The 12,370-nt window shown below is 42.7% G+C and overlaps 1 long non-coding RNA gene and 1 pseudogene across 1 annotated transcript in view; one reads left to right on the forward strand and one right to left on the reverse strand.

Annotated features, from left to right (window-relative positions):
- The window catches only part of LOC112552672 (uncharacterized), a 36,475-nt gene that overhangs the window by 3,922 nt on the left and 20,183 nt on the right, over positions 1 to 12,370 (forward strand). The gene's annotated exons all lie outside the window — the stretch shown is intronic.
- On the reverse strand, positions 6,291 to 11,111 carry LOC148936625 (uncharacterized; annotated as a pseudogene).

The following is a 12,370-nucleotide window of genomic DNA, read 5'->3' on the forward strand; positions in this document are numbered from 1 at the left end:
AAGGAGTACCTCGGCCAATTTTGTGCTCTTAGCAGCTCCGTCTTCTCGTCTGCCTCGTATCTTGACACACGCATCCCTCCCAAGTTCCTCGAGATTTCGACGACATTATAGACCTGAGCCAGCTGCTGTTTAAATTATCTAGGAAGTACCATTCATAGATCCGTGTATAATAATAATAAAAATTTATTTACACACACACACACACACACACACACGTGTGTGTGTGTGTGTGTGTGTGTGTGTGTGTCTCATTAAATTAGGCATTAAAGGGGCTTACTTTTATTTTCACCGTATCGATGATATATGTCAAACGTATTCACTTATGTAGATATATAATTATAAAATTTTTTAAATATCTTATATATGTGAATAAATTATATGAAATGTATATATTCATAAGATTGCTTATAAATTAAATGTAATTTATATACCATATAACATCATTGCGCTTCAAGAATACTTTGATGTGACGAGAAATGGACTTCTCTTTGCGAGAAGCGCGAATATACGGTTACGGATCTCGCTTTGAGTGACTTGTTTGCGCTGGAAAATCGAAGAAGACACTAATGACGGTTGCGTGATACCGGTTGATCGCCAGTATGTATGTACATCGAAATTGGAGCGTAAACGACGCGTACTCGTCACTACCTTCAAACTGATGTCTGATCATCTTTAATTTAGGCGGGCTTTCCCTTAGAAAATCCGGCAAAAAGGGCATGGCGGACCGGAGGATGGCTTAGTGTATCACCCGGACGAACGGGAAAACCGCGCGCGCGAGCAACGACAAACCAATTAAGTATTTTAATGGGACGGGGTTACCCGCGGCTCTGTAACAATCGGATAAAACAATCGAAGGGCATGCCGATCTATCCTCGCCGGGAACGGTGGTAAAGCCGGATTGCCACGGGGATGATCGTTGTCGACGAGGACGAAAGGGACGGAGGGGTCGAGAGAGGAGAGACGACGAGAGTTGGTGTCGGCGATGGTTTAGAAGTGGTGTGGAAAGACAGTGAAAATTCCCGACGTCACTCCAGCGCGCCGCGGGCGTGTAAATTTGCACGGATCGATTCCGGACAGGAGAAACAAAGAGAGAAAAAGGGAGGATGATGGGAGTGGGAGGAAGAGGAGGAGGGGAGGGGGGGGCGGGGCAGGGGGGGATCATTGCCGGTTGAGGGAAAACGCGGGAGCGCGAGAGGAGAGTCAAGTACCTAACCGACGCGGCAACGAAACGCCCGGAACAAACAACAAACAAGCAAACAAAAACCGGCATCCGCCGTCTCCACGGCGCCTGCCCGCGCGAGGCGCGCACGACGTCACGATTTTCGAATTCTCCGGTCTGCCTGGCTTCGCCGTTACATGGGATACGGTAGGTGAAAAGCAAAAAGAATGTGTGGATGTCAATTACACGTTTACGTTTCTCAACCCGAAATCGAGACGATCGAGTTTACATGCGATATGAACGAACGTTCGAATATTCGTTACTACATAATTGATGTAAAATTGATACTCGGACTTAATAACGCTTTACAAGAGTAAGATATTTAAAAGATTTTATGATTATATATCTACATAAGTGAATACGTTTTTACATATATCATCGACACACGGTGAAAATAAGAATAAGCCCCTTTAATGCCTAATTTAATGAGACGTCATTTTGCGTGCAGATTAAATTAGTGCGACACTTTGTAAGAAATGCATGGATAATGCAGTCGTCCCATGTAACACTCGGCGACAAATACGTCGATGGATTTGTATAATAAATCGGGGTCGGCGAGTGTCGGGCTCTCGATGGGATATCGCCGATCTATCGACGTGTTTAGCAGATTTTAGGGTGGAAGAAGCTAGAGAGATCAGGATTCGTTTGGCGAACCCCGACGTTTACCGACGTAATCCGTAGCGACCGTAGCGATCTGTAGAAGAGCGGGAAAGCCAGAAGCAGGAGGGTGGTTCTCGATCGAGTGGTTTGACAGGGGTAGTTTAGTCCAAGATATATATATTTCTAATACTATTAGCCGGTGTTCCGTTACACAACGACAGATGGACGAGCGAGGAGATATATACGTTCTGTTTGGATTTCGGTGTTCGAGGGTGCAGCTGCGAGAGTGTGTGTTATACCGCGCGTTACCCTGTTTGTGCTCCGACATCAATTGATAGTTTTGGTAAACGAGAATCTCTCCACAATAGGCCTCATATGCTTTGCTGGGAGGCTTGGCGTCTTCGCTCGAGAACATTCGTTTCCTTTGTAATGAGATTTTGAGATCTCGCGACTCTCCGACTCGGTGATATACAATGAATATGGAACAAATTCCAACTTCGAGATTCCAACTGATCCTTACTCGACGTTTTAAACTTTTAGTATGTTCGAACAATTTAACAAAAAGATTTACAAGAAGGTTCGAAACCTTGTATTTGAAAAACCCTGATTAGATAAGAAAGTATAGTTAGCCAATGAATTATTGTTACGTATTAAGTTAATTATAATTGGAGCCATATAAAAAAAAAAAAATAAACACATGTTACAAAGCGGAAGATAAATGATGAAATTATGATTATTTTTCGACGGAATCGTAGAAGCATGGCGAATAAACAACCGCGATTATAGCATATATCTGTTAATCGCGCGTACCTCGGAGCTTCGCCGTAATTAGATAATTAATACTCACTTCGTGGGGCTCAAGGTATATATCCAATAGATTGCAGCGAAATTAACGCAACATATGTTGCGTAACCGTCGCCGGATCTCGGCAACGAATTATCGATTCGCAGCCCATGTAGCTGCGAGCGACGATTGTTCTACTCGAAATTCACTTCCGATAACGTGGAGACTCGATTGTGTTTCCGGGAGTCAACTTCGCGCCATTGATTGAATTATCGAGCATACAGTTGATTGAATTCGCCGTAGGTGTACCGCCGCGTGGAACCCATTTAACTCATCGTCCAAGCAACTATTTAAACTGACCGACTAGATATGTCTTCCATGCCGATTAGAACTCGGGCGTAGCGCTTTATTTATATTATCGCGCTCGATGATGATACGAGCTAACTCATACTTTACAATATGATTCACGTTCCTTAATAAACTTGAAAAACAACTAATCACTTATTTAATATAAGAAATTCCTACTTTATCGTTTTATATCACTCTGATCTACTACCAAAAACTGAATTAATTATAATATAACAATAACTAAAAGTTCGGCGGTAAAAAAAAAATGGAAAGATCCTTTTTTAATAAAATTCTACTTTGAAACAGTACATACATTTTCATAATATATAACTTTCCGTTGCAATTGCATGTTCGACCTAAATGAACAAACATTGTAATTCCTAAATGATTGTAATTGATACGGTGAATCGACCGATTGGTTCATTCATGAATATAGAAAATATCATGGTTTGAAAAAGATTTAAAGTATTTGAGAATTAATCTATTAAAAATTTATAGAATAGGATATTTTTTTCGAGGAATAGAATCCGTGCAATGATATGAGAAAACAAGAGAATTTGACTTGCAAACATCAAACTGTGAACAGATGTTTAAATGTTATGAAATAAATTAGTTCTTTGTTAATTCTTTGAAATTTCTTTTATCATTCTGACACCACATTCTTGCTACTATCAAAATGCTACAAACGATAACACTCCAAATTGCAAAGAATTAAGACCACAGAGAAGATCATTTTAAACAATTCCAATTGCACACAACGCGTAAAAAAAACATTAGGATTAAAACCACAGACCTCCGTAAATGCCACTGCGTCTGATTTGCGTAAAAGCCACGACTGACATTTGTTCGCTTCGGGCTTCGGGTTAACAATAAAAGTGGCGATGCGAGCATGTATGACGAATGTAGAATATCTCGTTAACTATTACTAGTTAATCTTAAAATAGATGTGAGCTTTAGAGTATCAGTATATATCTAGAAATATAACGTATCGATTGAGCATGAACGATACTCGCAACAAAACGTGTAATATGCTGAAAGCAAGCAATGCAGCATATTGCTATTTCGTACAAAATCCAAAAAAATTATATTTAAAAAATTGCAAAACTTGTGTTTTATGCAATTTACGATATTTTCATGCAATTATCTCTGATCAATTAAAACATTTTCTTCACTTAAGTTTTTTCCTTTATAAAAAAATATAATTAGTATAATGTACGAAAATACGATCTTTGAAAATTTTGTCAAAACGATTCGTTCATCACGTATATAAAAAAAAAGATCCGATATTCGTGCGCGATATTCTCGATCGTAGAAAATTGCGTGTCGTAATTCAAGTTCGAAGAGATGTCAACGCTGCACAACGTGTATGGGAATATGTATGCACGATCGCCATTTTATCGACTTGACTTTTATTTAGAAACTGATTATCTATGCAAGTAAGCTATAGTTTACCGACGACAACTTTGCTATTCACCCTTCGGTACTATCTCGGTACTGTCGTCGCGGGTACTTTCGTCCGGTGGTACACGCGTCGGGAAAACGGCAGGATAATTTTGTTGCCGAGAGATCCGTCGTGGAAATGCCGATTCATAATTGAAGAAAATAATAACGTCGACCGATGTTTACGGTGGTAACATCGCGACGCGTGCGATTCTTTCGACATCGATCGTGACTGCACAAGTGACACGTGGGATCCCCTTCTCGGGTGATGACAAATAAAATTTTCCATTGTTTACTAACAGCCCTTGGTTACGATTAGTCGTGTATACTTCACAAACAAAGTAATTATTAGAGTCGGAAAGAAAAAGATGCATCAGACGAATATATTATCGGAGCATTTAAAGCGATCGATTGTGACTTGATGCCAACGAACCTCGTAAAAATTTCATGCTTCAAGAATCTTTGGAAAAATAGATTCGGTCTCTTTACGGTTTTTGCAGAGGGTCAATCTGAAGAAGTGTCGAAGAAAACGGTAATGTTTAATTAATGGATCGGCACGTGAAGAGGATTCGGTAAATCTTACCTTTACCCTAGCTCCTTTCGTTTCGCTATATCGGCGAGCGTTGCCCCGTGATGTGAAAACACCGCTCGCAATCATCATCGTTTCATCTCCACCTTCATCTCTGCCGCTCTCATAGTTAGATTATCGTCCGATCTATCGTCTTACTCTCTTCTTCGCTTCCGTTCCGATGCTATGTCTCTCTTCTTGCTCTGTTGGCGAAATGTTTTACGAAACTCGCGGAGGACCTCCCCTCCCCTCCCCCGGAACCCTTTCATCCTCTCTCTTCGTCGTCGCTCGGCCCGCTCGTTGTCTCGTGGTCCAAGCTGTTTTGTCCCGTCAGTCCCGAGCGCGCAATGCGATATCTATGGGTTTCTTTTGGGGCTCCTTGTGTCGAAGCCGCCATTATACCGGAGAGAGAGAAGTCCTCCCCTCGATTTCGCCGGCCCTCTCCCTCCGTTCCAGAATACGGATACAGGCCAGAAGTGTAGTTCACAGGAACGTCAGGCCGCAACCGACAACGACGACGATGATGACGACGATGACGACGACGATGACGACGACGATGACGACGATGATGATGACGACAGCAGCGGTGATGGCGACGGGAGCGACACGCGTGCAACGAGTGCAACGCTTCTGGGATTGTTTTTCTTCGTCTTCCTTTTTTTTTCGAGAAGGAGGATACGTATGCCTCGTGCGTTAGAAAGAGGGAGAGTAGAGGGAGAAAGACGAAGGCGCGCTAGAGCCCGGCACTCTCTCCCGGATCTCTAGTTGGGCTATTCACGGCGGTCTTCGAAAGGGATGAAAGGGTAACGCGGTACCCACGGCAACTGTCCTCCCGTCGTCCCGTCGTCGGACCCTCCTTTTGGCAGCGCGCGAGGAAAGAAAGGAAGAGGCTCGAGAGACAGAGGCGGCGGCGCTTTCTGTACACGAGAACTCCCTCCTGCCTGCCCTCTTACCTCTCCGTCTTTAAGCAGCCTAATTATTGCCCTATCGACATAGATTTCTCAGATCGGATTACGCCGCGGTCCCTTAGATCGCCATCGCCGCGAACTGACGTCCATGAGCGCACTCAAGGTTCGTTGGACGAAATTTCGGTTGAGCATAAAATCCTATTTCGAGAGGATTTCGCCGATATTGCGATTGTTCCTCGTACATAAAAAAAGATATTATACGCGTTAATTATTTTTTTATATATTAGCAATAACCGAATAATGTGTAAAAATAATACGTCTCGTCACATAAAAGATTTGCAAGATGGATTTGAATTTTATTCATTAATTGACACTTTGATATCATACAGTCTCGTTTTCGGAAATCGGATATCTCACCTGAGACTGTCACGACGAATAAATCTGCGCGGAGGATCCCGCAAAATATTTGCCCGCGCCTGCCTCGTGAAAAATGGCCATTGGGCGGCGTTGAACGTGACAGGGCAATACGAGGGAGCTCGTTCGGTCGTTCATCGGACGTAATGTTGCCGCTAACACATGAATATCCAAACGCACGACACTCATCGATAATTCAATATCGCACGTAGCAGCGTCCTAGCCCGTCTCGGCCTCTTTTGTCGTGGTATGTCGCGCCGTAATGACGCGTCTCTCCTCCGTCGTGAAAATTTAATTGATCTGCCAAGACCTTCCCACATCTACAAGAAAAAGACATATACGTTACATTAATACGAGCTTTACAAACTACCGGAAGTTATCGGTGCGCCTATCATTTCCCTCCGCGTGCCTGGACATTTACAATTTTAATTGCCCTTACAAATATAACTCTGTCTCTTAAAAAAAAAAAAAAAAAATACTCATAGAAGAAAAATAAAAATGAGGGCTGAATTTACATAACACGACGATTTATTCATATAAATTGCAATGAAGATGATGAAACGATATTTAAATATATGTGATGTACCTACGCGAGATCTCTTCGGATGGGCCAGGAACAATCTTGTTATAGGCGTGCAAAGGAAAAAAGAAATGAGTATTTCCGGAGAGTGTAAACACGACTTTGCAACCCACGCGACGCGATTTTTTTTTGTTGTTGTTGTATACGTTACAAAGTTAGGGATATGTATGTTGAAAAGTTTCAATGAAGAAGAAGGAGGCGAGGACATCGATTCGCCGAAGTCGGCCCAGCGATCGAATGTACGTGAAAAAAACATCTCTCTCGGTATAGCGATTTGCCGAAGTCGCTTGCCTCGCCTTGGTCAACAGTTTACGGGGTTGCTCAGCTATAGACATGCTCCAGTTTAAGTCGCGGAATTCGCACGAGCGAACGAGGACACGATGACAGGCTGCGACAACTCCAGCCACCGATGACTTAGTCTAAGCGGCTGAAGTTTGCGAGCGGCGGAATCGACGAACGAATTTTCTCGTCTCGGATCGTTCAAATCTAGAGGAGAATTTGGCGGTGGAATTCCGCGCATCGCGTATGCGATAACATACAGCAATAACAGCAGCGCTCTTGCAAGAGTATTTATCCAACTATTCAAAACTCCAAAATAGTTGGAATAGAAATAATTTCCCAACAGAATCTTCGTATGTTGATTAAGACATACATATTTGTTGTTCGTCCGACGTTTCTTAATAATTTCTTATCGACGCATTTATCTGCGCGCATATACAACGGATAGCTAGGGATGGTAATTTAAATATTATATTTCCACAAAAGTTTCGCCATAATTTCTTACTTCGATATTCAATCGTTGTATAGACTCGCTAACTTCCATCGAAGGTAATCCAAAGTGCAAAATTGTAACGTAACTGTTAAGGCAACAACAAAGTTTGCGCCTGTCCTTCTAACAGTTTGCGTGCAAGGTTTTTGTACTTACTACCGTCATCGGCAATCATTCCGCGCTAAATCCAACACGTGAGCGAGACAAGAAGAAGGCGTTTCATTCGCGTGAAGGCGAGTCGTATTTTAAATGAGTCGTGTCTGTAAGTTCGTCAAAGTTTAGTCGGCTTAGACGTTGGCCGTTTCGGAGCGAGGATTACCGTCCATTTGCAAGTTGGCAATGCATCCGTTTAAACCCTTTCCACTTATACGGCTAAAGACTCATCTATAGCCTACACGTACGGAGAACGACGCGGAACGTGCGCTCTCGGCATCTAAATAAATTAAAGAGTCTCTCCATTTGCAGGTTGGTCTCCGCCAATCGAACCAGCGCATACTGTCAATGCGAGGAATTCCGTCGCTATACATACCGTGAGAGAAAACGCCAATGGTTGAAGTCACTGCGGCGAGAGCGCGGTGTCTCTTTCGAGTCGTTTAATCGTTATAATAGTTAAGCACATAAATATTTTTTTTTCGCCATTTTCATTCTTGACTGCGGCGTAAAATATATATTTTACGCGACAGAATAGTTTCCTTCCGGATTTACTCTATACAAAATGAGGAAGACACTTCATCGGTAAGGAGTCAAGAGTTTCGCTTCGCAAAAAATATGGAAAATCAAAATGTACGACCGGTAAAACCACGATGGTCACTCAAATCGCCGCGCACTTGAATTTCGTCCGCCGCGAACACTCGCCGCGACGAAAATTTCACCTATGACGTTTTCTTTATTACAGGTCCACGATTTTTTATACTTACGTATATTTGCGTCACTTCGATGCGCCTTCGAAAAGCGGCGGGTTTGCAAAGCGAGAGAAAACTCGCGATGGAAGAAAGCCCGAACTCGGCTCAGGGGCACACGTCGCGCGTCTCGTAAAGAGAGCCCGAAATACGATCTCCCTCGCGCCGCTTGTGAAAACGTAGGAAAAGATGGAGGAAACTATGAAATTCCGGCCATTCTTCGCCCGACAATGGGACGTACGGGGATATATATTTCGGAAATTCCCAATGGCACACGCGTGCACCATCGTCAGTATGAAAGGGGGTCGCGTAAGGGCGGGTAGAGGAGGCAGGCGGGGTGGCTTCGCTTCCATTATGAGCGACGCGTTTTTTCTCCCGAGGGTGGGTTTTCTAGCGTCGTGCCCAGCCGTACGTGTATTAGCGCGAAACGTTTTGTGCCGTCGTGTGCAAAGGGGCCCTTTCTTCAGGGCAGCTCGGCCAAAAACCACCCCTGATGGTGAGCACCAATGGAAATTCGGCCGACCGCCTCCCCGAGCCCGATATCCCCCGGAATCGGTCGGAAACGACCTCTCGATTCATGTCGCGCCATAAAAGCGCGCCGATGATGTGATCGATATCTCGTAAATATTTAATTAATAAATGCGAGCGATTATCACGCCGAGAGAATATTTTACACTCGAATTAATAGAGCGTGGATCAAAATTTGAAAAAAATTACATGTGATTTATAATTATACATAATTAAATTTTATCTGGCATTTTATTCAGAAGAAATTATTTTGAAATTTTCATCTCTTAGGAGTCTTAAAGTTTTTCTTTTCTCTAAGTCTCTTTTTATCGCGCGATGCCTTACATGTAACTTTTCATATAGGTATTAATCGTCATCGTTTGTCACAAGAAAAACCACTCACTTGTATATACGATACAAAGATGATCGTTAATGATCATCGCAACATCGCCACAGTTAGTAGAGTTTATCATTATTCGATTGTCGCCCGTTAAATTCTATTTCTTTATCGATTTATTCGTGCATTTTATCATATTATGCTTCAATAATAAACCTTATCTTGTAGCTTGTTGTGAATTGTCATTTAATGTATACTGACATTAAGACCAACGTATAATCGCGAACAATATTAATTACAATAACATTTCTGCAAGACATTCGTGATGAATATTTCATCAGGAAAAGCGTGCTTAGTTAGACAATAGAATCCACGAAAATCCATCTATCATTGCATCGCTGCCGTATCGAATGTATTCAAGCCAAGCCGCGCATTGTGAACTGTGAGGTGAGATTTCTGTTTCGCGCTCGCGTTTAATTAATCCCGAAAACTCCGGCGCGATACTGGGCGCGGGAATGGGCGATTTTTTTCGGCCGCGTTCGCAGAGTCGCGAGATTCGCAAAGTTCCGCGAGTACCGCGGTTTTGCCGGCATCCGCGAGCGACGCGTGAATATTTCATGGAAATTATAAATTACACGGCACGCGCGGAATGCCTGGATGGGAGCCAGCTGCCGCGGATCGCATCAAATTTCTGACGTACAATCGATGTCAGTCGACATTTCCTCGCGACCGCCACCGCGGAAAATGTGAAATTTCCATCGCATTCAAATAATTATTCGCGATCCGCTTTCGGCGCTCGGGACACCGTGAATTCGCGCAATAAAATTGTCGTTAATTGCCGTCAATGATCGGTATGGTAATGCGAATTGTTGGAATTTCTGTTCTCTGTTTTGTTACTTTCGCGTATATAATAAAAGCCGATACGATGAAGTAGCTGACCGTGTGCAAATATGGATCTTTTGTCTCAAGTATACGCATGTATGCACGTAAATGCTTTTCCGACATATATGTGTGTGTGTGTGTGTGTGTGTGTGTGCGTGTGTGTGTGTGTGTGTGTGTGTATGTCCGAGAATTTCCCTTGTTACTTCGCTTCAAATGTAATACATCCGCCAAATGTAAACAGAAGCGCCTTCGAGATTACTTTTAAATCTCTGCAATGCCGCTTTCATCGGATTAATCTGAAATACATTTTAATTTTCGTGAGGTAATTACTTTTAAAATGTGCGAGCGCGTACATAACGTGAATTTTTCACGCTCTAAATTAATCAGTTCAACAGTTCTGTTTACTAAATTTTTCAGTGCGGCTTGATAACTTTTTTTATACCATTTATATTTTCTTTGCTTTTTTTACATAAATATAAAATATATTATTTGTTTCTCTCTCTCTCTCTCTCTCTCTCTCTCTCTCTCTCTCTATACGATGTTTAAAGAATTTAATTTGTTATAAATATATAGACACACACTTGCAGAATATTTTCCATCTCTGTTACGATGAACTGCGTTCATGCTGCAGGTTAAGTATTGCATTAATAATCTCGAATCTCTAATGTAACTTTAAATTTCGAAAGTACGTTCACGCAGCGAATACGATATCTGGGCCGTAGTGCGTAGTGTCGCGTAGAATCTCTCCCCCTTTTCCGCACATGCAACACCGCTACTGACAACAACCCCTTATTATCCCGGGCACTCCTACCGCGATACATAACTGCCATCCGCATTATAACCTGCACCTCGGCCATTGTGAAACCGTAGCCTGTGTTTCCACGGCTCTTCTTCGACGTCTGTCATTAATTCAGCTTTACTCCGTTGACGTGTACCTCCGTATCATTATACCGCGCGGCGCGCATATTCTCGGAGCAGGAAGGAGCACGGAACTGGCAATTCGGAATGTCGGAAAGAGCACGGGAAATCGGCACCGGGGAATTTCATTAACCTTAGGCCAGATCCGTATTAATTGGCGTGCAGCGCGAGATTCGCGCTCGCATTCAACATCCGGCGGCGAATACTTTTTTCCTGACACTGATATTAAACAGCAGACGTCAAAAAGAAATGTTTCAACCGGGTAGACCTCTTAACGATTTAATCTGCACACGCGGATATTCTTGCTGAATTACCGTCATTCGTGTAAATCACATGGTCTCGAATTTTAAGTTGAAATCCATTTCGCTTCTTCCTTTCTGTTTTTTTTTTTTTTTTTTACTCTTTGCTTCTTTAAAACGTACAATTGGTTTACTTCAAACAAATTACTATACCGTCTGATAAACGAGAACGAGAAGTTCCGTTAATTTGGCAACGGCAACGGAGCTGCTTGGAGCGTCGACTAACGTTTTCTGGACGCCGATGGGGGAAGATTTAAACGGTAGGTTGTGTGGACAACCCAGAAAATTAGTCACATCCGCATTCAGCGCTAAATCGTTCCCGTGTTCTGCTCTTCCTATTGTCGCTGGCTCCTCGACTGTGAAACTTTTGTTGAGGTTTCGCCCGAGGGTTTTCCGCGGAATTCGTGGCCGGCAAAACGACGACGAGCGTCCGCCCGTCCGAGTTCTTGGTCCAATGAGATCGCGGCATCGAACAATGCCGTGTTCAAAATATCAAGTCGAGAGGATAAAAGTAATCGCACTATCTAATTTCACGTTGCACCCGGTTTTACGCTACGCATAAAAATAGAAATTGACATAAAAGAGGATTTAATCAGAATCAGCAGGGGTGCTTTGGATTTTACAAGATTGATAACCGCTTGAAAATAATTATTGTTACTATTTATCTAAATTACGCTACTGATTGATATTAAATTTTTTCCATTGGGAAATTTTCTCTTAGTGTGCCAGTACGTTCGGGGAACGGAGAATTAGGTCACTATATTTCTCCACTTTCGTGTGTAAAACTCGAAGAAATGCAACGTCAGATGTAAGTTCGCGGAGACCGCCGAGGTCAGAGGGAATAAAAAAAAATATTCAGGAATTCTCCGTTGAATTTCGTAGACTCCGAATTCTCGCGC

The sequence above is a fragment of the Pogonomyrmex barbatus genome, unplaced genomic scaffold (assembly GCF_055798465.1).
Source record: "Pogonomyrmex barbatus isolate J1 unplaced genomic scaffold, ASM5579846v1 scaffold2, whole genome shotgun sequence".
Taxonomy (NCBI): Eukaryota; Metazoa; Arthropoda; class Insecta; order Hymenoptera; family Formicidae; genus Pogonomyrmex; species Pogonomyrmex barbatus.